Raw genomic sequence first — 23,122 nt, forward strand, 5'->3', positions numbered from 1 at the left:
TCACAAGGATAAGGTAGTCCTTCGGACAAACCCGGCTTTCCTACCAAAGGTAGTGACCGAATTCCATCTGAATCAGTCGATCTCCCTTCAGGTCTTTTTTCCGAACCCTGTCTGAGAGGCTGAAGGAGTTCTACACTGTCTTGATGTCCGAAGAGCTCTTAAGTTCTACCTGGACAGTACTTCCGAGCATAGGAGTTCTCAACTTTTTGTGACCTTCGGTACCCCTCAGGGCAAGCCGGCGTCTAAGGCATCTATTTCCAGGTGGATTGCCGCCTGCATCACAGAGTCTTTCACCGTCCAAAGGCTGAAACCTCCTAAAGGTATCCATGCACACCTGGTGCGGGGCAATGCAGCCGCTGTTGCTTTTCAGAAATATGTTCCCTGGGAGTCCATCGCTAGGGCAGCTACTTAGGCCTCCACATCTGCTTTCTGTAAGCATTACTGTCTCGACATGAGCTCTAGAGCTGACGCTCAGTTTGTTCAGGCTGTGCTGAAGAACCTGTTTCAGTAAGGGGTATTTCCATCCACCCGTAGTTCCGGTAAGGAGTGCTTGGGAATCTCCCACAAGTATGGAGGAAAGGGGACGGGATGTAGGAGTATTACCAGGTTACTCACCGTAGTGACCACCTTACTCCTACTCCATAGTCCCCTCTAAAAAGGTTCCTCTGTTATTGCTAATGGGTCTTTGACCCGGCGATAGAAAAGGACTGATGGGCGATGCGCGGGGCCGAGCCAAGGTGGGCGGGGTTACGGCCGCGTGCCGGGCCCCCACGCAGGAAAGAGAAGAGGGACACATTTTTGAAAAACATTTGGATGCTTTTTACAAAGTGCTCCGGTCCCGTCCCACAGGACGGAGAGATGTTCCACAAGTATGGAGGAAAGGGGACTATGGACTAGGAGTAATGTGATCACTACGGTGAGTAACCTGGTCATTTTCTCACACTATAATGGCACCCTCATGACTGCAGTACTGACACAGAAAACCTATATGGGTCACAAGCCACTTGCTTATTACAGTGGCATGCTCGATTCAGTAATGCAAGGTCAATTTGCGTGCAAACAATCCCTAGCTGTGGTGGCCTTTGCCATTGAAAAAACCTCGACAATAGTGATGGGATGTTCCGTCACTTTTGTACGTTGAACACTCAAGCAATATTTGAAAGATCAAAATCCACCCTCACCACCGTAAGAGCATCATCTTATGAGATAATTCTGTCCAGCCCCCATATTCATGTGGTGAGGGGAAAACTGTAAATCCTGCCACGTTCCTTACAGAGCCATGCACTTTCCAAGACCTGCAAGAACACGACTGTGCAGCGTACGAGGGAGACGGGAATGACATTCCAAAAGTGAAAGAATATGCTCTGGAGGAAGGGTATGTGTTCTTCGTTGATTGGTTAGTGTCATTCTACCAAAAACAGGTGAAAAACATGTAGGGGCAGCAGTAATGAGGATGGAGGAAGGAGAGTATGAAACACTGATTAAAAAAACACCTATCCATGCATTACTCTGCGCAGGCAGCAGAATTAATCACCCTAATTGAAGCACTCCATGCAGTGAAGGATGTGCAGTGACAATCTATTCGGATTCAGCATATGTAACCTCCAGGGTACATGCTGAACTATCTAGATGGAGGAGGAGGGGATTTACAAGAGTAGATGGGTCCCCAGTGCTGCATGCTGAGCTATTAAATAAACTGATTGAAGCACTAGCAAAATCCTCTGTGGTACCAATAGTGAAATGCCAAGCACACACACAGACGAGATATCTTTGGGAAATGCAGCAGCAGACATGGCGGCAAAAAAAGCTGCTTATGCTCTGCATATTTATGAGTACGGAGTGTATCTTAACAAGTAAAGGAGAAGACACAAAACCTGAGGGTTGCAATACATTACCCATTGAACAAGTAATAGAGCTGCAGAGCAGGGCGCCACCAATCGCCCACTGATTTGCTATGGAGACAGGACACAACAGGGAAGGTTGTCATGCGGTAGAACTGTTATACATAGTGTTCGAACAATTGCACTTTCCCGGCCACAGTTCAAAACGGCACATAGCAGCCGAACTCCAGGAAGATTGGTTTATCACAAATCTCCAGGAATATCTCAGTAAAATGGTGGTTGAATGTAGTATGTGTCAGGTATTCAATTCTGGAATGACCCTAAGAACTCTGCAAGGCACACAGCCCCAACCTGTGGGTCCCTTCCATGAGCTGCACATTGATTACGCAGACATGGGAGAAAGATGCAATGGAGCAAGATATCTGATTGTGGTGGTGTGTCCCATTTCACGATGGGTGGAAGCAGGACCCTGTTCCCACCCAGAGGCAAAGTGTGCAGCAAAGTTTTTGGTCGGAGAAGTATTCCCCCGACGGGGACTATGTGACGTCATACGATCAGTCAATGGCACCCATTTTGTTAACAATCTCTTTAAAGAAGTGACATCCGTACTAGGAATAAAACACAAAATATGCTCAATTTACCACCCACAACCAAACAGAATGGTAGTGAAAATAAACGGCCTTCTCAAGAGTAGATTATCAAAACTGCAATTCCCTAAAGAAAAACTGAGGGTACTGCCTGCCACTCTAGCATTATTCCATCTGCGCACACAGCCTAGCAAGGACCACCACTTGTCACCCCACGGAATTGTTGCTGGTCGATGCATGCAAACTCCATTGTCACCAGTAAGGAGCGTATCTGACGCACATAGAACAGCCACTGTACTGAGAGATGAATTTAAAGAATAGCTCAAATCTCACACAGCTCACACGAGCAGTAAGATGCATCGCAAAACAAATTGTGCCACCTTTTACCACAGAAAGTGAAGCAGACATAACAACAGCAGCCCAAGACAGCCCATTACAACCTCCAATGCCAGGAGAATTAGTATACATACAGAGTTTTGTGCGGAAATGGAACTCTCTGAGATTCCATTGGCCATACAAGGTGTTCTACTGGACCCCTCTTGCTGTAAAAGTGAAGGGGTTGCAGTATTGGATCCATCCCTCAGATGTCTGAAAAGCACATGATTGTGTACAGCCAGAGACACGGGATAGCGATCAAGCAAATGCTGCAGTGCCTTAAAAAGGTACCTGTGGATGAAACCATGTAATTTTATAAGAGAAACATGTAGTGCAAAATGTAAAATAAGTCGAAAATGATGAAGCTCTCACCCTCACACTCTCCCATCCCGTCTAAAACCTTATTAATGCCCAGCCCTTTTTGTCTTTTTCCGCAGGTAAAACTATGTTGGAGCTAATGCCACTTAATGAAAATGTTCAGTTAGATAGCAGTAGGAATAAGTTAAGTGCAACTAGGGCCTATAGTTATGAGTGTGGCCTGCACTTGTTTGCAATATTTTTTACTGTAACCATGTTAATAATGGGAATTTATTGGGGAGCGGCTTGTATCTGGGGTTCCCATATAAAAGAAGTGGGGGAGGGGGTCAAACTGACATGGAATAACAAAACATCCTTAAACCTACCTATGCTACACAAAAATGTAACCAAAACGGTAACAGATGTCGATATGCTTAATGATTATATGATTGTCAACATTTCAAATGTACCAGATACCACGCCAGCGCCCCATACCATGTTTACAATTCAGCAGCCTACCTCGCAACCTAATATATTGTCTACCTCATTCTCCAGCATGGGGTCTGGCATGGATTCACATGCTCATGAATATTCCCCGTCGTCAGGCCGGGAATCCTCGGTATAGAAAAAAATCAGTATCAGTTTAGTTTCTGGTCTGTCTTTCTTAGTAGTAACCAATCACTGGTCTCTGGGTCATACTGCCCCCAGCTAATGACTGCCCTCTCCCTAAGCCCCGCCTCTGGCAGCCATCCTCAGATTTTTACCGCACGTTCAAGTGTTGGGAGTCCTCGTGCTGTAGCTCTCGAGCTTTTGCTGCGTTTTCGCGCTTTTTCAGGAGATTTTTCTCATTTTTCGGTTAAATAGAGCCTCAAGCTCCACTGTTTCTACATCCGATCAACGGGGATCTGTTTCTGAGTTTTCTACACCCCTCGAGGGTGAAGATTTCGTCGAGTTACGCTTTTGGAGGATTCCAGAAGTTCCGAGGCCTACCCCAGACATGGCCCAGGAGAAAGGAAGCTCGACGCCCGGGAAGCTGTTCAGGACCTGCCCTGGATGCCAGCTTCAGAATGTTTTCAAGGAGGACGAGCATTCGTTATGCCTCTACTGTCTCCATGAGGACAAGACGCACACGGAGAAGGACTGTGCGTTTTGTGGGAACATGTCGGAGCGGACCATGAAGGATCGCCACCCCCGTCTCGCCAACTGGCTGGAAGGGAAGAGCCCGTCAGGCGAGAAGAAGAAAAAGAAGTCCGAGCGGTGTTCTAAGTCCTGTGAGGGCGCCCCGGCGATGGGGGCCCAACAAAAGGTCAAGCACCGCAAGTCCGCGGGCACCGGGAGCGCCGAACGGTCGGGCTCCTTGGCTGCCAGGCAGGGCGCATCCTCCCCGGCGCCATCAACCACGAGCCAATGCTCTGGCTCGGGTAAGAGGAAGTCCGAGAACCCGGCGAAGCTTCTGGAGAGGCCCCGGTCGATCTCGAAGATTCCGGCAGAGGGGGATCGAGGCTCGGACCCTCCCCCCAAGGTGAAGGCCCCAGGCGTACAGAAGGTGACGATGGCCTTAATTCACCCTGCTAAGCCCTCGATTGAGGATGTCGCAGCGGCCCTGGCTCAGCCTGTGGAGGCTACGCCAGTGGAGGTGACCTCAGGACCCAGACTCTCACTGCCACCGCGGAGGGAGTTGTCTTTCAGGCCCATTGAGAAGACCCCCACAAAGTCCTCGTTGAAAAAGGTGGGGGAGGGGCAGGTGGCCATCGTGGATATGGACACGACCTCTGAAGAGCAGCTCATCGAAGTCGTGGAAGAGGCCCAGCCCATCGGGAGGGATTCCGACGAGGGCGACGACGAGAGCGACGGTGTCGCCGACGAGGTTCCTCGAGCCCTCACGCCTGTCGTTTCCGGCGCCGCAGGACACTTCGGCGGCCATTATGCTCAGAGATAAGGACAAGGTTGCCCCTCCCCCCGACGGAGGGACCTGAGCCAGATCCGACGGGGGAACCCGAACCGGGACCTTCGGAAAGTCCACCGCATAAGAGGAGGAGGTGCATCCTACGCCACCTCTGCGGCCTGCTCTGCCTTCCCCCCGGTCTACTACCCACGGGGATGATACAGGCACGGACATGGCTACGACAGGTACAGATGACAGAGGCGATGACGGGACGTGTCCCCCGTCGCCCCCTGCTCGGGCGTCCCCGCCCGACGAGATTGGATCCTTTCATGCCATGATTTCCAGGGCATCCAAGCTCTTCCAGCTCTGCCCAGAAGAGAAGAAGGTGGAAGGGTTCCTTTACCAACGGCGCGAGGCTAAAAGGAAGACGGCCCTCGCCGTACCACTTCTTGATGACATCTGGGATGAGGGGCTCGCCCTCCTCAAGAACCCTGCCACGGCGCCGGCAAAGAGGGACCGGTACGAGAAGTACCAGGTCCCTGACGCTGCCCCCTTGTGCCTTCGGGCACAACCTACCCCGGATTCGGTCGTCTCGGCGGCGGCAAAGAAGAAAGCTGGGGGGGCATCGGCCTCAACATCAACTTCCCCGCCGGACGGCGAGGGCAGGAAGCTGGACACGATGGGACGACGGGTCATCTCATCCACAGCGACGACTATCAAGGCAGCCAACGCCTGGCTATCGTAGCCCGCTACGACAGGGAGTTGTGGTTCAAAATCGCCCCTATGTTGGAATTCCTTCCGGACACCAAAAGGGCTGAGGCCCTTGAAATTCTACAGGAAGGTGAGATTGCTTCGGACCACGCCATCACGGTGGCAACGGACATCTCCGACACCGGTTTCCGTCAGTTAGGCAACGGCCTTTGCCTGAGACGACGAGGATGGCTGAATGCGACGGATTTCCGCCAGGACGTACAAACCAAGGTTTTGGACATGCCCTTCAACGGGAACAACCTGTTTGGGAAGGCGGTTGATGAGTCCCTTCAGGCTGTCAAGACAGACACGGAGACTGCCCGGGCACTGGGAGTGCTCCAACAACGACAGCCGTCCTTTCGGAGCTCCGGAGGCAGACAAGGTGCCTCCAAAGGATCCGGCAGTGGCTCTTCCACGTACCGCCAAGCGGCAAGATCTTCGTCCCAGGAAGCCTACAGGGGAAGCGGCAAGTCAGGTGGTGCCCTTTGTCGTCGACAGGGAGGTCAAGGAGGCAAGGCAGCCTCCCAACAAGATTGAACCGACCGTGGGGACGGGCCCCCCCGAAGCACCCCGGTGAGAGGCCAGCTGGCGAGGTTCGTCAGCGTGTGGGAGTCCATCTCCACCGACCGTTGGGTGCTGGACGCCCTGGCCCAAGGGCACGCCCTCGAGTTTCAGAAGAAGTGCCCTCACGTTCCACACGTGCCAGGAAGGAAAATCACATCCCTCAACTACTGTTGGAAGTAAGGGCGATGCTCAAGAAGGGTGCCATCGAGCTCGTGCCAAAGAGGCTTCGGGGCTCCGGAGTTTACTCAAGGTACTTCCTCGTAAAAAAGAAGATAGGAGGATGGCGCCCCATCCTGGACCTGCGACGACTGAACAAGTACATCAAGGCACAGAAGTTCCGGATGGTCACCCTCCAGCACATGCTGGGACAGCTGGAGGAGGGCGATTTCCTGTCGTCGTTGGACTTGGAGGATGCCTACTTCCACATCCCCATTCTAAAAAGACACCGAAAGTTCCTCAGGTTCGTGGTCCAAGGGCGGCACTACCAGTTCAAGGCCCTCCCGTTCGGATTGAAGTCGGCACCCAGGGTGTTCACCAAGTGCCTCGCACCTGTGGCGGCACGGCTGCGCCTACAGGGGATCCACATCTACCCCTACCTGGACGACTGGCTCATCCGGGCAAGGACAAGGGAGCTCACCGTGGAGCACACTGCGAAGACTGTCCAGCTGCTCACGGACCTGGGATTCTCCATCAACTTTCCAAAATCCCACCTGGTTCTGTCGCAAGTCGCCCTGTTTCTGGGAGGCAAGCTCGACACAGTGGCACGGCTGGCCTCGCCGTCGGAGGAGAGGACCAGGACCATTCTGGGCAAGGTGCAGCATCAGCTGGCCACGGACATGGCCAGGGTAAGATCTATCAAGTCCCTCCTCGGGATGATGTCCTCCTGCATTTATCTGGTGCGCCTTTGCAGGCTTCGGATGCGCCCCTTACAAGAGTTCCTTGACGCCCGCTGGGTCCAGTCGACGGGCAGCTTCGAGGACAGGATCCCTCTCAACGAGACGTTCCGTCAGGCGATCCGGTGGTGGGGTACCCGCTCTCATCTGTCGGTGGGCATGGACTTTCAGACCCCAGGTCACCAGGTGACGGTGACGACGGATGCCTCCCTGGAAGGTTGTCGAGCACACTCCGGAGATCTTCACGCGAGAGGCCTTTGGCTCCCAGAGGAGAAGTCACTCCACATCAACATCTTGGAGCTGTGCGCAGTGTTCCGAGCCCTCAGGTCTTTTCTTCCATCCCTCAAGGGCAAGGTGGTGAGGATCTTCACCGACAACACCACCACGATGTTTTACATCCGGAAGCAGGGCGGAACCAGATCCCCTGCCCTATCCAAGGAAGCCCAGGATCTGTGGCATTGGGCTGTCGCCCAAGGGATGTTTCTGGTGCCTCTTCATCTGGCAGGAATAAAAACATGATCGCCGACTCACTCAGCAGAGAGCTGCGCTCGTGCCACGAGTGGGAACTATGCCAGGATCAAGTGGATCGACTCTTCCGACGATGGGGCGAACCACAAATCGATCTCTTCGCGACGGCTACGAATTCCAAGTGCCGGAGGTTCGCCAGCAGGTTCCCCCAGCCGAGGAGCATGGGCGATGCTTTCTCATTTCCCTGGGACGGTCTATTTCTTTATGCGTTCCCTTCGCTGCCGTTGCTGCTCCGGCTCATCAACCAGCTGAAGAGGTCCCGGTGCAAGATGATCCTCGTCGCACCGGCGTGGCCGAGACAGATCTGGTTCCCGGACCTTCTGGACTTGTCAACGCCCACACCAGTCAAGCTGCCGACGGATGCAGATCTTCTCTCCAGAGAAGGAGGCGCCATTCTTCACCACAACCCGGAGTCGCTGAACTTGCAGGCCTGGCTCCTGCAGCACTAGAGTTTGGAGGGTACGACATCCCGGCCGACTGCAGAGAGGTTCTTGCAAAGGCCAGGGCGTCCTCAACTCTCAAGTGCTACGGACATAAATGGAAGAGGTTCTCTGTCTGGTGCCGTGCACAGATTATTAACCCTCTGCGGATTACGGCCCCTCAAGTATTGCTGTACCTACTGTCATTGGCCAAGGCTGGACTAGCTCACGCTTCCATCAAGATACATCTGGCCGCCATCTCATGATGCACCAGAACTACGGGACGGGTGTCCTTGTGGTCTCATCGACTGGTGAAAGGATTTTTCCGATCATTCCCGCCGGTGAAGGCCCCTGCCCCGGCGTGGGAGCTCAACGTGGTGCTGACCAGGCTCATGGGGGCCCCATTGGAGCCTATGCATTTGGCACCATTGAAGTTTCTGTCGAGGAAGACAGCGTTTCTCGTGGCCATCACCTCCGCACGACGAGTGGGAGAGATCCAGGCCCTATCTTGCAAGCCGCCATACTTGACGTTTCACGACACGAGGGTGGTGCTGAGGACGCACCCCTCCTTCATGCCCAAGGTGCCGTCGGACTTCCACCTCAACGAACTCTTGGTGTTGCCAGTTTTCTTCCCGTCTCCTTCTTTGCCGGTTGAAAGGACTCTGCACTCGCTGGACGTAGCTAGAGCGCTGAAGTTCTACGTGGACCGCACGAAGAGTTTTCGGAAGACATCACAGCCGTTTGTGAACTTTGGGACTGTGAATCAAGGGAAGGCTCTCTCGAAGACTTCCATTTCCAGATGGCTCTCCGGCTGCATCCTGCACTGTCACTGGTTGGCAAACCGACCGCTGCCCGGCCGTCCGAGAGCCCATTCGATCAGAGCGATCGCTGCTTCCACGGCGTTCCTGTCTGGTGTGCCCCTGCTGGACATCTGCAGGGCTGCGACGTGGAGGTCGACGTACACCTTCACAAGATTCTACTGCGTCGATCGGGACTCCAGGGAGGAGTCCAGGGTCGGCCAAGCAGTGCTGCGCAACCTGTTCGCTTAAGGTGAGCCTGGTCAGGAGGTAAGAGATGCTTAATGTTGAGTTGTTGTATTGCTTAATGTTGAGCCTGTTGCCACCTCCCGTGGTTGTGCATGTGTGTACTGCTATGTACACACATGCTGGAGAAGGAACAAGTTACTTACCTGTAACTGTTGTTCTTCAGCATGGGTCTGGCATGGATTCAAATGCAAACCCTCCCGCCTACCCCTCTGCGGCTCTTCACTTGGTCATACTGCCACTTTACGTGCTACCAAATCTGAGGATGGCTGCCAGAGGCGGGGCTTAGGGAGAGGACAGTCATTGGCTGGGGGCAGTATGACCCAGAGACCAGTGATTGGTTACTACTAAGACAGATCAGAAACAAAACTGATACAGATTTTTTTCTATACCGAGGATTCCCGGCCTGACGACGGGGAATATTCATGAGCATGTGAATCCATGCCAGACCCATGCTGGAGAACAACAGTTACAGGTAAGTAACTTGTTCCAAGTCTAACAAGCTGCTTGATGTGTTACTCACCCCAGTTTCCAATGCGAAAACAAATCCCTTTTACCGCCCCTTTGGTATATCAGCAAGCTAATATAAATACTGATGCAAATGTAAATACTGAGGTTTCACCAATGTATAGTAAACTACCTATAATGGCGACTACCACTGGCACCACGTGTAGCGTCTCCCAATCCACACTGTGTAGTAGCTTAATGGTTCAATTGCTCCCCTCAAATGTACAAAGGTCACTATGCAACAATGACAGACTGTGTATAAACTGACAGGGAAACGGCAGTCTCTCTTACATAATAGAAGAAAGGAAAGGCAGACCTGTCAATATAAATATGATGCCTAGCATGGCCTAGGGTTAAATAAAAATAAAAGTGAAGGGCTTGCAGTATTGGATAGATAAAGTGGAGGACCTTCGCCATCCTGGGCAGTCTAACAGTTGGTACTCTGATATGAGTGCCACAGGAAGGCGAACGACCAATGGGAGCAGCTACGTGTGTTCATTAATAGCACATACATCTGGGGTGCCCAAGGATTTAGTACCTCAAAAAATACCCCTAGTAGAGTTGCAATGTCTCATCCACCTTGTACTATGTAGGATAAAAAGTACCTTTCAGGCACACACAGTAAAAATGCAACTCCTGCCACCAGAAAATGCAAAAAAGGATCAAAAGGCACGCTGTGCTTTAAAGACCCATTCCTGGCCATACAGGGCACGGCCTTTGTGGAAAACAAGTGGCAAGAATCAACATTTATGTGCAAGGCGGAAGGGCTCCTTGGCCTTACTGATGATAAATTGAACTTTGTAGGTAGGACCTGTGCCCAAACGTGGACAGATCACATCACAAAATTAACATGGGTCACTGCTCTCAAAAACAATCTAGGTGCAGCAAGAAGAAAAGTATGAACTGTGCTTCTATGGCGGAGGAAAAGTGTCCATGGGTTCTAACAAACACTGCAACAGAACCATCATCATCCCAGATCTCCGAAAAGGTACTGCAGCACTAATGGACTATTAATTGGTTTGCAGCAAAAAAGCATACCTGCACCTCCCACCATCCTGGAGGGGCTACTGCACACTCGCATCATTACATTATGCACTGTTGGTTGTACCTGAGGAGCACCTAAAGGGGGGAGCTATGCCAACAGATGGACAAACTGCACAGAAACCCAGAGAAATGCCATCAACAGCATCACCCCCCATCTTTTGGATACTATCAGCAAAAGAGAGACATGATCACCTGTTCCGGAAGAGGCACTCCTCCAACTACGTGTCTCAAAGCTCATCTAATCTGCTTGCACTAATCCCAGATGAATACATGCTTTTTAATTCAGCAGAGACATTTTTTTGCATCGCTCGTGTCCAGGGCAGAGCAAACGCAAAATGGTTGCAGATCGTCAGGTTGGAGCTCATCCAGCTAGTAAATGACACAAAGGGATTCAATGTCCTCAAAGTGGAACTGCAAATACTTCGGCCATGACGATGCAGAACAGGTATGTGCTTGACCTCCTCATGGCCATGGAGGGCGGAGTTTGCAAAAAGATCAGGAGTTCATGTTTCACATTCGTACCTTCTGCAGACGTAGAAAATGGAACGCTATCACATGTAATTGCGGCAGTGCATGAACTTGGTGTGAAAATGAAAAAAAGAAGCAGGAATACAAGAAAATAACTGGTTCTCAATGGCGTTCAACTGGGTACCCTCATGTGTTGGAACAATTATGAAGATGCTGATACCTATCATCGTTTTCCTCTTGCTGATTTTCTGTGTGTGCCAGCTAGGTCTCAGATGCTGTGCAAAAGCGATACCTAATAGTGCAGTGATAATGGTGACAATTGAGAATAGAGTGGATAAAAAGGTGCCTCATGAGACACAGGGAGCCCAAATACAAACAGGAGAAAGTGACGAGCCCAAATATCGCATGGTAGCAATTTACCACACTGGAGACGAGATAGATGCCTATAATCATACAGCTATTGCACAACCCACAGACATTGAGAATTTAAGGAGGTATGGGTAGATCTGGCGGGTGTTGGGAGATGCATATACATGACCTGTGCACCAGAAGAGTATGCACAACATGGAGAAAGTCTAAGGAGTGTGTGTAGAGCATGGATGCCTATCAAAGGTAGCAGTGCATGGGAAGAGGCAGAAGGAAGGGCACAGGAGCTAAGAAATATTGGGAAGGGTCTTCGTTACTGTAGAAGTAACTAAAGGGGGGAATGTTGAGAAGGAAATAGTCCTATCCCACCCCCCTCTACAACTGAAATAAATATACTATGTGTAAGCCAAGGGGGGGAAGATACCCCCACCCCAATGTATATACACTCAAGATATAACATAAACAATTACACAACTAACATCGCTTATGTCCCTGTAACAGGACGCCATTTTGTACTAGACCAGACGCCATCTTTTTACTAGGTCCGAAAAACCATCTCTCTGTAGAATCACAGCTCTCCCATTCCAGCCTCTCGCACAGAGGGACCATGCCACCATCATCCCAGGCCAGCTCCGCACAAGCCTTGTTCCCACAGAAGTCCAGCCGTTCCATGTTGCAAATCTTTAGTATCTTTTCTGAAAGAATGTGCTCTGGAGAGGGCGTGAGACAGAGACGGGCCTCAGCCCAAGTGCCCATTCATCTCCACCAAACTGCCCTTGCCCTCTCAACCCCCACCCTTTCAGGCCAGGGTCCACCAGCCCTGACCCCAATCCCTTTCATGCTGATAGACATCTGACCCCCTCACAGTGACCATTCGAGAACACCCACCACAAATCTAATCCTGTGCAGCAGTATATTCTCCCAAAAGCAACACACGTCTGTTTATATCATGAGGCACCAGGGAGCGTAGACTGTATATCAAACCCCCAGGGGTGCGGGAATTGCAGTATCAAAGAAAGCCCTGAATGTAGAGGTCGGCATGCCAGTATATTCCCTCTTTTCTAAGTACCCCCATTCATGCAATGATCAGATGTCGACCATTATTCTTGATTTCTTAGTTCCTGTTGTTTAGCTTAGATAGTTAGCATTGTATCGCCTCTTCACCCTGACCTTCACCGCGGAATGAGCCCAGCGGACCATGTGCACCATGATCAACTGGAAAGCAACATCCAATGGGGCATCCCATATTCCCATATGGAGCTGGGTTTAGTATGTCTCCAGCCAATCAACTATGCTGAATGTGTTAACTATGCATTACGTCACTTATGATGCTTGGTGCCTTTTTCATGTGCTGCCCTTGTAATTTTTAGCAAAGCGCTCTCGGCCAGCAGAGTTCTTTGCTGGCATTTTGAATTATTATATAAACTTTGTTTCCCTTGCAATCTATCTCTTGGTCTTATTCCCTGACCGGATTTTTAGTTTTTTGGACACGAGTTCAGGATGTTGCCTTCAGTTATTATAATAAATTGCAGGAACTAAACATTGATAAAAAAGAATGGGGGTTTTGCATTTTGTGAGATACACTTTGCTAACGAGAAGGCCGATTAATTCACAAAACGCAGTACGGTGCATGAATTCTTTTGCAATATTCCTTATAGTTACATTTTGTACAATGTGTTGTCTTTATTTCCTTATTCTTATAGCATTTCGTCAAATGATGTTTTATAATATAGATGGAGTGTGCAACATTGAGACATCTGTTTCTATCCCTAACAAAAGTACGAGTGACACTTTCCCTGATATTTCTTAACAAATTAACCGTTTTAAGAGGGATGCTGGAGAAGATTATCAGGATATAAATACGTACCTTGCTAAGTCAGCCCATTTAAAAAAATTAACATGTGGTATCGGCACATAATTGAGGTGGGGAGAGGAAGGTCAGATGAGAGCTGCTATGAATGTTCTCGCATTCTTTATGCCATGAGCAGAGCCAGAACATTTCTAGCCAGAGAAATACCTACACACAATGCAAAGTGCCTTAGCCCTCTAGCAGCATGCATGACAAGAGGACAATTTGAAAGGAAATGGGCAACCCTATGATGGATGTTAAAAAGAACATTCCCATATGAAGATGCTTACATAAAAACACAGAAGTGATGCAAGACCTGAACTTGATAAAATAATCCTCCTCTAGGTTCCAACCCCACTGGTCACTGTTGGTTAACTGTTCTGCTCTCTAGGTCTGTTTTCCCCTTCTAGGTTCCTATTCCACTGTTGGTATATGTTGGTAACTGTGTTTGTTGTCTCCACTAGGCTCTCTCCCACTCTGTAGGTTTCCACTCCATGGTGGTCACTGTTGGTACTGTGTTGTTCACCGTCCTTGCTGCTTCTTGTTGTGTTCCCCTACTGTGTGATTTTTTCCCCCACGCCTCCTTTTTCTGCACATCTTGCGTTGCACTGTGCTGGGCTGTGCTCCTCTCCCTTTCACTTCCTCCAGCTTTCCTCCTCGCACCCTCTATGGTGCCATCGATTTTCCCCCATCTTCTCTAACCGCTACTCTATCTCCGATCCTATCCCTCTCACTAAGTCTGGAAGGAAAAAGTTCAACTGGGATATCCTGGTCTCCAACCCAGGCCTTCCTATCGCTGATACCTACATTAGTGCTTCCTCCAGACAAACTCTCACCGACATCCTCTTTGTCGTTCCCTCGCCAGACCTATGGACCCCTCATATGGTCTCTGTTCTCCTTTCTCCTCCTCTCCCATTAATGGTGGCACCCGGTGAGAGATCCTCTTGACGGCCTTCCATTTCTCCAAAGCCTTCATCAATGTCTATCTAAATGGTACCATCATGGTCCAAGGCTTTCAGCCCAAACTCCTCCTTTTGGATAGGCATCTCCTGTGTCTTATCAACATCCTCCCTTCTCCTGCTACTCCTTCTACCACCTCTCTAGATCATCTGCCACCTCATTCCTCCTCTGCTGCCTCTCTGGCACCCCCTACTCCTCCTCTCTGGCTGCTATGCCACCTCTGCCTGCTGCCTCTGCCCACTATCGGGCCCATCTACCGCTTCCGCTGGGTGTACTTCATTCCTGTACCCCACCCCTGAAGTCGTTCAAATGTAGCAACTCTCGCTCTGCTGTCAAACACTCCTCTGACATCTGCCACCTGCACGAAGACCTTGACCTGGATGTCCTTGCTCTCACAAAACGTGGTTCACGGCAAGCTCCGTTATGAGTTTGGACACTTTCCTCCCTGAGGGCTACAAGATCCGCTCTGAGCCCAGAACCAACCGGCACAGAGGTGGAGTAGCCCTAATCTTTCCAGAGTGGGTCCCTGCTTTTGTCATTCCTACGCCAGCCTACTCCTCCTTGGAATGCCTGGTCTGCAGGCTCTCTATCTCTCCTGTCCGCTCTCTGACTGTGGCCACCATCACTCTCTGACTGTGGCCACCATCTACAGGCCACCTGGCCAGGTCACTCTCTTCCTCTGCGAATGGGCTGACCTCTCCTCGTATCCTCTTTCTGTCCTTATTCTGAACTTCTCCTGCTCAGAGACCTCATCATCCACCTGGATGATTCTAATCCAACCTCTGGGCTCTTCCGCATCCTTTGCGACATTCTCTCCCTTTCCATTCTAGCGTCTGGTCCACCACACTCTGCTGGACACACCTTGGATGTTCTCATCTCTTCAGACATCCCCCTCTCTAACCCTCTCGCCAGTCCTCTCTTGGACTGACCACTTTCTGCTCTCCTCCCACTTAAAACTTCTTGTCTTGTCCCCCAGGCAAAGCCTAACCCAGCACTGTCACCCTCCTTCTCGGTCATTCGACCCATGAAGTGAGTGTCCGTGGATGCCCTTGCCTCTGCTTTCTCTGCTCCTCCTACTCCGGCGGCTGGCTCACACTCTGAGACAGCCCTCTCTAACCTGCATCTTTCTATCTCCAACACTTTGGACTTCCTTGCCCCTCTCACGAGAATCCATCTGAAGCCTACCTCCAAGTGCAATTCTTGGTATGACTCCGACCTTGCCGCCCTGAAACGCAAATGCAGGGTGGCTGAGAGGAAGTGGAGGGCTTCGGGTGCATCCTCTTACAAACTGGCCTGCTGCCTGCTCCAAAGTCAATACAGACTCTCTGTCCTCTCCAGGAAGAGGGTCCTTATTCAAGCCTGCGTCTCTGCTGCCTCTAACAACAGAGCCAAACTCTTTAAAATCTGCAAGGGGCTGGCCAATCCTACTGCAGTCTCCAACTCTCCTGTTCCCTCCCCGGTCCTGTGTATGGCTCTGGCCTCCCATTTCACCACTAAAACACAGGACATCTTGTCCTCGCTTTCCTATTCATCTCCCTCTATCTCTTTCAGGGCCCCTTTGTCCGCCTCTCCCTCTTTTCTTCCTTTTTCCTTCTCTCTGATAACACCTGACAATGTTTCTAGACAAGTCCGATCTATGAAAGTGTCCAAACAGTTGCTCCCCTGCTTTTCCAAAACCATCAACAAAAACATTGCCACCTTCGCTCCAGCCTTGGCCGATTTCTGCAATCAGTCTTTTGCCACTGGATATTTCCCCTCTCTTTTCAAGCACTCCTTTGTGCAACCCCTCCCTAAAAAAGCCGTCAGCCAATCCTATCTGTCTGGCTAACTATCGCCCAATTTCTATCTTTTCCTGGGCAAACTCCTGTAAAAGCTGGCCATCTACCAGCTTATTTTCTACACTTAATCTGTTGTTTGTCTCCATGATCATCAGTCTGGCTTCAGAGCAGCTAGAGGCACGGAAACTGCTCTCCTCAACACACGTGACAATCTGCTCTCTAATCTTGACTCCAGCGCTCCCTCTGTCCTCATCTTCCAGAACCTTTCCTTTGCTTTTGACATGGTCAATCACGGCACCCTGATCAATCGTCTCTGCAAGAACCTGGGCATCACAAATCAGGCCCTGGTGTGGCTGACCTCCTTCCTCCTGAACTGATCCTCCAAGGTCCAACTCGGGGCCTTTCTCTCCACCACCTCTCTCTCCACATGCGGTGTCCCTTAGGGCTCTATCCTCTCACCCTGGCTCTTCAGTGTCTATCTGGCCCCTTTGGCCCATCTGATCTCCAAATTCTCTTCTAACTGTCAGTGTTATGTGGATGACGCTCAGCTCTCTTTCAGGCTTCCCTCATCCTCCTCTCCTCCCTCGCTCATTCCCGACTATCCACGATTCAGGATTGGTATGCCTCCAATGATCTCTGCCTTAATGCCAGTAAAACGGAGATCCTTCTCAGTGCGACCCATGCTCCCGTTTTCCCCTCTCTCAATATGGCCATTGTAAGGAACTCACGGGGGCCACACTAAAGACCGACACAAGTGATCAGAGTTCAAGGGTGTTTATTAGACTGTATGCCGGTTGGGAAAACACCTAATCTAAACCTAAATCTAAGATGGCAGCAAGCGTCGACCATCAATGTAAGTAAGGCAGTCCTAGTGGCGTTGAGTCAAATGAAAAGGGGCTTTATTAAGAAACCTATTGCCAAACCTTACAACTAATACAAAAAGGGTGTGGGATAGTTTTCAAGGAAAGAAAGAAGTGTTCTCAAATAATATGTCAGGATGTGATCGCTTGGGTCTCCCTTCCCCATGTTTTGAACCCTGGGTAAGGTGGAATATTGGAGCACAGCATGAGACGAAGGTTCCGGTTTCAACTTCTCTGAAGCCTCTACGGCAAAGTCTCTTTCAACAAAAGTCTCTTGCCTTTGAGGATCAGAAAAATAACAAACAAAACACAAAGTTCCTTTTCACGTTTTCTTTGGGTGATGGTTTCACCCGTGGATCTCCCTCGTTCAGGCTCGCACCCTTTAAAAACCAGTTCCTTTCAGTATCACTGCCTTCGGTGGCTTTGTCTCCTGGTGCTCCAGGCCTGATACCTCCAAAATATCAAAACAAAAAGTTCTTTAAAAAGGGTTTTTCCCTGTATTTGGGTGATAGGTTTCCACCCCTGGGTCCCCCTTTTCTGGGTGTAGACCCTTCTTAAATCTTCAGCTTCCCTCCACTGACTTCACCACGGCTTCTCGACTTTGGGTGACGGCTTCAGCCCTGGATCTCCCTCGTTCAGGTTCGGATCCATCTAGACTGTCAGCCTCCCTCCACTGGGTTCACTATGGCTTGTCCTTCATGATTCTCAGTGTCTTTTTAAACCGTTCCAGTGAGCATCCCTCGGCCGGGTTCACTTTTGTCAGCATACTGTTTCTTGGGACTTGTTAGACTTTGCCCCCTTCTCGTCAGCATCCCTCTTCTGGGTTCACTCCTGCCAACTTCACATTCATATTTACTTTCAGTGTTTGCGGGATTCACTTCCCTTGCTAACTCATGTGGCGGGATTCACTTCCCTTGCTTTCTTTATAGTTCTGAGGTCAAAGACTTTCGACTGTAAGGGGATTTGCTTGACCTCCTGTAGGACCACTTTGACCTAACTAGATGGCTATCCTACGGCCTTCTGGTATCTGGTCAGGCCTTATCTGAGCGAAACTACAGAGTTCCTTTGAGCAGCACCCACGTGGTGCTGGTCCCCTCTGCAACTGGACTACCCTTTTTCACTTTTGCAGTTCTTTGAACTGGGTTCAAGTTTCCCCTTTGCGACATTCATTTACCAAAGCCTGGCTCTTATCGGTTCTCCCCTCGACTCACCGGCTGTGATGAACCGCTTGGCTCTCCTCGTAACTGGAATCAAGGCTGGTACCACATAAGCAGGAGTCTCCCTCGCTCCCGCTTATCAGCGTCGACAAGCTCCATGTACCGTTGACATCTGTTGCAGCACACTTGGGCTATTGTCCTTGGCCTTACGATTCACTCTGCAGAGATTTCACAGGTCTGCGTCGAAAAGGGTAATGTCGTGTGTCTCCTTGTCAGCCTCTCGATATTCGCCGCCTTTCCCCTCCTCTTGAACTGTGGGGTCCGGTAAGCTGTCTCGTCGTGTGGTCTGCATTGCTCGTACTCTACTCTGTTGCTCCCCCTTTTATCCCTGTGGGGAAGGGAAAGAGCCGTCCGGTGTGCATGCTTTTGATCAATTGCCTGAATTTGCCTGACCCTTGTATTGGGACATGTCAGGTAAAAGGCTCTGGTTTTAGTCTGTTTTCTTGTGTGTCATGCGAAAGTGTTGGTGTCCGGAAAAAGGGGGGTGAGTGCAGTGGTTTTGAATGTGCTACCTGGTAGGATGGGGAGAAGGTGTTGAAAGAAGGGTGATACCATGTCTCATCTGTCCATGTCCCACTCCCTGAGGACCCCCCATCCAGGTGCTGTCATGGCCACAGGCCCCAGAACACAACAACCACACCATCTAGTGATGGGCGCAATGGGTCACTTGACTCACTTATGTCCCTTTGGGACCCATAAACACAGGGGCCCTGGCTGGACTCAGTCCTGGCGCCTTTGGCACCAGGCTCATATAGAGATGTGAGCAAGAACACTTTATTTCAGTGCAGGAGTGCTTTTACTTTATTTTAGTGCAGGAGTGCTTTTATTTTACAAGAACTTTTCCAGGAGCTGATACATCCTCATGTGCTGACTCATCGGGTGTGGCTCCCTAGGCCTGGTCTTCATGAGCTGACTAATTGGGTGTGGCAGGCAAGGTGAACCTGGTGGGCGTGGCTTCCGAAGCTCAGCTATATAAGTTTCTCCATCCTTAAGGCTGGTGCTTCGCGTTACTGTGCACTCGCATGCAACATGACACTCACAGCCGCTTGGACCAGTTTACTTACCTTTGAAACCAGGTGTTCTGCATACTCACCTCCAGGAAACCGGTGCTTCTTCGCTTCATCTGCAGACCCATCTCCTGACATCCAGTGATCTTGATCCCGACGCCACAGCACTGCGCTCTGCATCCATGATCTTGGACCCTGTGAAGAAGAAGAAAGACAAGGTTAGAACATACGTCCTAAGGCCGCTCTACATTTGAACCCCACGCGCCCCCCTAGTTAACAATTTACCAGCTACTGTACCACTTCAGCTTCGTTCATCGTTCCCTCCGGCTGCCGCCGCGAGCTCTGCATCTTCTGCCGGGCCAACAACATCACCTGCAAGGGAAGAAAGCAAAAGAGCAAACATCAAAAGTGGAAAGGACAGCAATACAAAACAATGAACTTTACAATACAACAAAAACAGACGAGGAAAGACAAAGAAAAACACTTACCTGAAGTATAGTGGCTTAGTTGCAGCAGGACTGGTCTAGCACGTGCAAGGGACCAGTGAAGGAACTCGGTCCAGATCATACTGTCATGATCTCTGCTTCCAAAAGATCAGGACTTGCCCGACTCCCTTGGAAGCAGACCCATAACCCCGGTTCCGAGTGCCAGCCAGTCCCAATTGGGACCTTTTGGACCCTGTCCTGGCGCCAGTGGCACCAGGCTCATAAAGATGCCCAGTCCCAGCGCTGGAAGCGCCGGGCTCATAATGCTTGGGTGGACTTACCTGCAGCAGACCATGCTGCTTACTTACCTGCCAGTTGAACCCCTGATCCTCTTCTGTTTGGGACTACTTTTCCTGTTGGGTGGGGCAGGAGCCACTCCCTAGATTCAGAACACTGGAACTCTTCTGGAAAGCAGGAACTCTTTTCTTACCTAGGCGTGGCTGTGGAAGGAGACACCTAAGCACTACAGGAGGCTATTTAAACCACACCCGATGGATGAATCTTGCTTTGCGTTATTCTGCATTCTCTGCAGCAGAACGCTCATCGTGTCTTCTGCTTCTGATCCTGGGCCTAAGGGAACAAAGGCTTACCCATCCTGGAATCCAGTCTTCAGCAGCACCTGTAAAGACAAAGAAAGAACAGGTTAGCACTACGGTCTTCAGTGGCAGCTCATCTCTTACCTGGTCCATCGGCTGTCACCAACGCCTCGCGCTGCATTCCGGCATCTGAAAGACAAAGGCTTACCTACTCTTCGCATGCTCCGGAGGTCTTCGCACTGCATTCCGGCATCTGAAAGACAAAAGCTTACCAGCTCTTCGCACGCTCCGGAGGCCTTCGGCGCTATATCCCGCATCTGAAAGACAAAAGAAGGTGCGTTTAAAGACATTGGGCAACTTTATTACTCACGTGCCATTACTCCTTCCCACGCCGAATCCAGTGGGTATTCCAGCACCCTTCAGCTTCTCTAAAGCTCCGAACTTGTACCTGCAAGATAAAAGGGACAGTTAGTGCACATCGTGAAGCAGGCTACAAGCGCTTACTTACGTGCTTCCAGGCGCTTCTATTCCTCACGCGGGTTCGATCCTCAACTCTCATCAGCCCGCCATCCGCCATCGCCGGAACCCTGCAAAACAAGAGATATCATTACAAAAGACTTTTAAGACATTTGAAGTGCCCAGAACTTACCGTTCGTGCAGTTAACGACGGACAGCAGTCCTCTGAGGTCAAGAGGCCTGCACCCTTATCCAGTGAAGAAACTGGTTATGGCACCCTGCCCCGAGGCAGATGGAGAGCTCTGCGTTCACTTACCTAAGGTGAGGGTGTTAACCTTTGGGGTTCTACAGGAGAAGAGAAAGGGAAGAGGAGAGAGGCACCCAATAACCCCAGTTCATTAATCCCATATTTTCTATCTGCAGACATCTTACTCTTCGAGTCAGACATACAGTGCACAGAGGTCCAGCCCAAAGAGCCCACCGTGTGTTACACATCACCTTTGAAGATACGGCATTCACCCAGTCAAGACCGGCGCCTCTGCGGGAATCAGGTGAGCGTTACACATACAAGCGCCCCTGCCAGAAGCAGCAGGACGGAGTGCTTGCCAAAACTAATCAACAGGAGCAGTCCCAAGCAGCATCACCTATTACCACCAGTCACCACATAAGCGCAGAGGGCGAAGTCAGACCCGAGCGACCTCACCCCCGGAAGGGCTGCAACTGTGCCCCAACGCCTATGCAGAGACCAGGTGAGCGTAACAGGTGCTCCTCACTCACTGGTCCACTCCCGGAAACTGGATCCAATAGTGATGGCCGTGTCCTGGCCACCTGGATGACAGATCCTCAGGGTTTAGCCAGGGAGACACCTTCAGGTTTCTCACACCTCCCTCCTTGGGCCCTCTACCCTTGCCTTCCTGTGAAGCAAACCTTGGTGTCATCTTCGACCCCAAGGCGTTCTGGTGTTGGGCCTGCACTACCTCCAATCTCTCTGCCGAAATACCTTCCATCTAAAGCCCTTCCCTCAGCTACCGCCAACTCTTTGATGGTCAGACGCTTCTCCAAGCAGAGAGTGGGGGTAGATCTCTCTCCTTTGCAGGTGCCTCCCTCTGGAACGGCTGTCATGATGCCTACCCCCGGGCATCTGGACCAAGCCCATCAGCCGTGGGAGCAGGCATCCAGACATTTATTAAAACCTCAGCAGCCCTCGGCTAGGGGCTACCTGGCGCCTAAGGCGCCAGGCTCATAGTCATTACTTACCTCAGGCAGACCATGCTGCAAATGAATCCAAGCCAACGTGAAGCCTGGAGGGGACTATTTTACTACAGGGACTATTTTTTACTCGGGTGTGGTTCTAGGGACTTCTTACCTGGGACTACTTTTGAGGCTATTTAAACCACGCCCGACTAGCAACACACGCTTCGCGTTATTCTGCATTCTGCAGCGTAACGCTCACCGTGCCTGCAAGCCAGCATCCAGTCTTCTGCCACGCCCGCCTCGAATCCGGAGCTCCTAGAAAAAGGGGAAAGAAGGAGAAAAGGTTAGATCACGGACATTATTTTAATTCCTTACCTGATTCTGGATCTAGCACGACTCCGAGCCTGAAAGGACATTACTTCAGCACGCGTCGCAACGCCAGCAGCAGCGTCACGTCTTACTCACCAGTCCACAGCATCTTTCGACTTGCCGCTGCCTCCATCATTTTCTTCGGCGAACTCCAGAACCTGGGGGAAAACAAAAGGAATAACAAGGTGAGCCTAGAGAGCCGACATATACAATCACTTTACCACCAGGCTTACCTGATTTACCACCGGAGGCATTACCCTTCAATACGCCACATCTTCTTATGCCGCATTTATAAAAGGAGAGAAAACAACAAGTTAAACTCACGCAACTTTTACCGGACAGTGTTGGGTAATACAGACTCTTACCTGAACGCCATCAGCAGCCTCCAGACAATATTTTCAGCTGCAATTCAACAAGGGAATGCAAGAGTGTACATCGGACATATTGAACTCTTTGAACTTTATAGACCCCGGAGTCAATATTCCTCCGGAACTCTTCCAGTACCTCAAACCAGTGAAGTAACTGGTATCTACGCGCCCCTGCATGCCACGCAGGATGGAGAGCTCATCATTTAAAAACATAAGGTGAGGATACTAATTGGGAATATCGGAGGTGACTAGTGGGGAGAACGAGAACAGTGGGGAGGGACCATCACTAAAATCCACGGGGCTAAATCCCTTTCTCCACTTGCAGGAGAATACTTCTACGGGTCAAGCAGACGAGATAGATGGGCCAGTCCAGACTGTCATCTCTGCACTACGCATCACGTTGGTGGAGACCGCAGCTGTCCGGGTCCGATCGACGCCCCTGTGGGAACCAGGTGAGCGTAATAGGCTTCGCGTTC

The sequence above is a fragment of the Ambystoma mexicanum genome, chromosome 4p (genome assembly GCF_040938575.1).
Source record: "Ambystoma mexicanum isolate Mex_15411 chromosome 4p, UKY_AmexF1_1, whole genome shotgun sequence".
Classification (NCBI taxonomy): domain Eukaryota; kingdom Metazoa; phylum Chordata; class Amphibia; order Caudata; family Ambystomatidae; genus Ambystoma; species Ambystoma mexicanum.